The sequence below is a fragment of the Procambarus clarkii genome, chromosome 89 (genome assembly GCF_040958095.1).
Source record: "Procambarus clarkii isolate CNS0578487 chromosome 89, FALCON_Pclarkii_2.0, whole genome shotgun sequence".
In the NCBI taxonomy this organism is placed as follows: domain Eukaryota; kingdom Metazoa; phylum Arthropoda; class Malacostraca; order Decapoda; family Cambaridae; genus Procambarus; species Procambarus clarkii.
The window spans coordinates 15,894,466-15,898,920 of record NC_091238.1 but is presented as its reverse complement, the minus strand read 5'-3'; the positions used below and the strand labels follow the sequence as shown (position 1 = coordinate 15,898,920).

Genomic DNA, 4,455 nt, shown 5'->3' with positions numbered 1-4,455 from the left:
CACAGACACACACACACACACACACACACACACACACACACACACACACACACACACACGCACACACACACACACACACAGACACACACACACACACACACACGCACACACGGTGGAGGCTGACTCCATACACAGCTTCAAATGATACATATGATAGAGCCCAGTAGGCTCAGGAATCTGTACACCAGTTGATTGCCAGTTGAGAGGCGGGACCACAGAGTCAAAGCTCAACCCCCGCAAGCACAAATAGGTGAGTACACGCCCACACACATTGATGATTGATTCATGAATCAATCACTAAGATCATCTTCTGGCATACACATATGCACAGTGGAACGATCTTTGAACACGAAGATGCACATAATGGGCTTTTCCTTGGCATAGAAACACACACACACTAGTGTAGATGGGTACATCTAGGCCCAGAGGTAAATACTTGTGTCTTTACGCCTCTGTGGACACCCTTGAGACAGATGTCTCTTGCCCCTGTTCATATCTCACATATATTCTCCTTTACGTCATTTTCCTCCAGTTGTTTCTCTCGTACTGACACTCCTGGTCTCTCTCTTTCTCCTGTTTCCATTATTATGCATATCTATATTTTTAAATTACCGTCGGTGTTTTAAAGTTTATTGGGTTTTATGATGTGTTTTTATTCAACAGTAATGAATGTGAGTTTTGTGGGGTTCAAAGCCTTGGGAAGACACTCGGGCTATCCATGCTCAAGATACTCTGCTTCTGTATGTCAAATGTAAACTGAAAATTTGTCTTCACCCAGCACCCTTCTCCTCTCTCTCCCTCCCTCCCCTCTCTCTCTCTCTCTCTCTCTCTCTCTCTCTCTCTCTCTCTCTCTCTCTCTCTCTTGCTCTGTCATTGCCTGGCTCTTTCTTCCCTTTTATCTGTCTATCTTTCATCGTCTTTCTTTCCCTCTCTCTCTCTCTACCCCTAACTCTCTGTTTCCTTATTTATATATCTCTCTCTCTCTCTCTCCGTCCCTCTTGTTCCATCTTTCAGTCCTATCTAACTCGCCCCTTCACTCTGGCTGTTGGAATAAGAACCTCGAGAAACAAGGCCTTCAGTGTCAGTCACGTGATCATTTAAGAGCCAGGTGTTTATTATATGCGAGATCAGCGGGTAGCATCAGCCGTCCACACACCGTGCCCCGAGCCATCGACTCCTTGCAACCACAATGAATCAGACACACCCGACCATTGTATATACCTCATAACTATCCTAACTGCATTAAATTATATCTTAGTGATTCAATTTAAGTGTGAGTGTGTGGATGTTTGTGTTGGGACTATTTGAGCCAAGTGTTGGTGACAAGGAAATCACACTAACGTGGTGTAGCAATGAGGGAATCAACTGAAGCGATACGGGGATTCGAACCCCTCGACCTGGGTACTCCAAAGCGGCGCGCCTTACCTCTGGACCGTATGGTGATCCATCAGAGGTATGGTGCGCGACTTTCAACCCTATGGCTTGACAGGCGCAGACTGTGCCTGTCTCTCGCACACTATGCTTCTTGCTCTTCATATCCATCGTCATCAAATTATGACATTAACGATGACATTAAGAATAGTTCGTAATTAGTCTGAGGGGTGAGAATTACCTGAAGAGGTCAGTTATGGCCAAGCTACACCACACCACGCAAACTTATTCATCCCAAAATGTAGACGAGATATAAAGGTTACATTATCTTTGCGTAAACACTGAAGGGAGACTTTTCAAACACTTTTGCTACACAGGACAACATAGACAACACTACAGCTTCCTTGAACACATGATGAGCTTAGAGGAGACTTAAGAGCAGGCGAAATGTTGCGTCTTGGCGGCCCATCTGCAAGGATAACGTAGAGCCAGTTATCATGGCTGGTCCCTGGTGTTATATCCACCGGGATCTGGCCTTATATCCACCGGGATCTGGCGTTATATCCACCGGACTGGACTAGTTGTATCAGCAGTCTCATCGAACTCTCAAACTTTTTCTTTTAAATCAAAATTTTCCTTTCCTGTGTTAAGTTATTAATCTGAAGCATTATTTATCTTATTAATCATCGGCTTTATTCCTGAAAACTCCAAGATAACGGCTGATTATGTTTATAATTTGTAATTTTCAAAGGTGGTATGCAGTAACTACTCAGTAATGTCTCAATCACTGCAGATAGTCTCAAGTTTTCTGAGTTAAAACCATCAATTCCGGACACTATTCTTTTCACTAAGGTTCGCCCTTCAGCAAACAAGCCACGACGTATGTACCAATTTCCAACAATTTGCATTAACTTGCGAACAATTTCCAGTGAACCTGCAGCACATTCCAAGAGGAGGCACGGACGAGTGTGTGGGAGAGGCGCGGAGGAGCCGTAGGCCGCGGCTGAGGGCCAGATGCTGGTGGAGGTGGCACTGTGAGAGGTGGTGCCGTGTACCAGCGTACAGCCTGGCCCAGGACCCAGTGCCACACCGCTCTCTCTTGTCTCTCTCTCTCTCTCTCTCCCTCTCTCTCTTCTCCAGCCTCCCACCCTTCCCAAAATGGGCGAGTCCTCTGGAGCTGTCGACGGGACATTCCCGTCGGGAATGTCTCAAGCTGTGACCGTCTCCAGCTTCCATGACCCGTCTCGGTGGTGTGTCGGGTCAGCCAACCTTACGGCGGCGTTCACGGTAACCTTATATACGGCGTTCACAGTAACGTCATTCCGAGTTCGACGTTTGGTAACAGTGAGATCCTTTCTCTGCCTCCTCTGCACCCCCTGCCCCGTCCCACCCCTTCCCTTCAGACATGCCCCCTGTCCCTTCCTCTCCTACTCCTCCCCCTCTCCCCTGGCGCTATCCCAAACCGGGTGACAGTTAGACTGATCTTGTAGTAACTGGTAGGATTTGCTCGGCTACAATTACATGTGCTACCCGTTACATTCCTCGCTACACTGTTGAGTGTACTGCTACTCTACACTACTGGGTGTACTACTGTGCAAAGCTGCACTAGAGTACACTTTACTGGTTGATCAATAAGCTATTGTAGTGGCCTAAAGCTCAACACCAAACCTGATGTAGTTGCTATTGTGAAGTACGATAGCTCACTTGTGTTCCACACTTGAGCTACTGTTTGTGTATTCTGCTGTCAATATATTCCGTCTATGCACACACACACACACACTCCCCTCCTAGGGGAGCCGGTGGCTGAGCGGACAGCACGCTGGACGCGTGATCCTGTGGCCCGGGTTCGATTCCCACACTAGGCGGAGACAAATAGGCGGAATTTTGTTCACCCTCATGCCCCTGTTACCTAGCAGCAAATAGGTACCTGGGAGTTAGACAGACGGTGTCCCGTCTTCCCAGTACTCTTTGTCGTATATACATGTATATACTTTAGTACATGAATTTCGTGACGTTGTAAGCGCTCGAGAGGACGGACTGGTCATTTACTGTTGGCCTGTCTGTGTCTGGTGAGTACCTCTGTTGTCTGAGTGTCTGGTGAGTACCTCTGTTGTCTGAGTGTCTGGTGAGGTCCTCTGTTGTCTGACTGGTGAGTACCTCTGTTGTCTGACTGGTGAGTACCTCTGTTGTCTGACTGGTGAGTACCTCTGTTGTCTGACTGTCTTATGAGTACCTCTGTTGTCTGTCTGGTGAGTACCTCTGTTGTCTGAGTGTCTGCTGAGGTCCTCTGTTGTCTGACTGTCTGGTGAGTACCTCTGTTGTCTGACTGGTGAGTACCTCTGTTGTCTGACTGTCTGGTGAGTACCTCTGTTGTCTGACTGTCTGGTGAGTACCTCTGTTGTCTGACTGGTGAGTACCTCTGTTGTCTGACTGTCTGGTGAGTACCTCTGTTGTCTGACTGCTGAGTACCTCTGTTGTCTGACTGTCTGGTGAGTACCTCTGTTGTCTGACTGCTGAGTACCTCTGTTGTCTGACTGGTGAGTACCTCTGTTGTCTGACTGGTGAGTACCTCTGTTGCCAGCGTGTCTGACAGATTGCCAATCAGGTCACAGGCTCGTCTCCTTGACCGACCTTCCTGCCAGTATTAACACCTTGCAGGGAGCAAGAGCAGGCTTGCAAGAGGTTACCTGCCTCCCGCGAGGGTCGTAAACACGGCGGGTAATCCCTGGTTCTTGCCGCTCTGCGTGCTTCCACCAGCACGGATTACTGCAAAAGGGATTTAGCTTAACTCTTGCACTCAACCTCTCTACCTTTACGGAGCAAATAAGGCAAAAATCACTCTCTTAAATGTTGTTAATGCTTAATCCTGCAAGCACAACCTGACAAACACACAACGAAACTACGACGTTGGTACAACGTTCGAACAAGTTTTAACACCTAACCAGTTATAACAACCAATATAGCAAGTTGTAACAGCGTTCTAATACGTCATAAACACGTTAAGCCAAGGTGTAACAACTTTATTACAAGTTGTAACAAGCGGAAAATAGAGACAGTTTCGGTTTGTGTTTCCAGGGAAATAGG

The 4,455-nt window shown here is 47.4% G+C and overlaps 1 protein-coding gene across 1 annotated transcript in view; it reads right to left on the bottom strand.

The window, feature by feature from the left end:
• Positions 1–2,374, bottom strand: part of Sh (Potassium voltage-gated channel protein Shaker) — a 661,237-nt gene extending 658,863 nt beyond the window's left edge. The window contains exon 1 of the mRNA XM_069318076.1: positions 2,306–2,374. The gene's annotated coding sequence lies outside the window, so the exon portion shown is untranslated. The remainder of the gene's footprint in view (positions 1–2,305) is intronic.
• Positions 2,375–4,455: the final 2,081 nt, after the last annotated feature.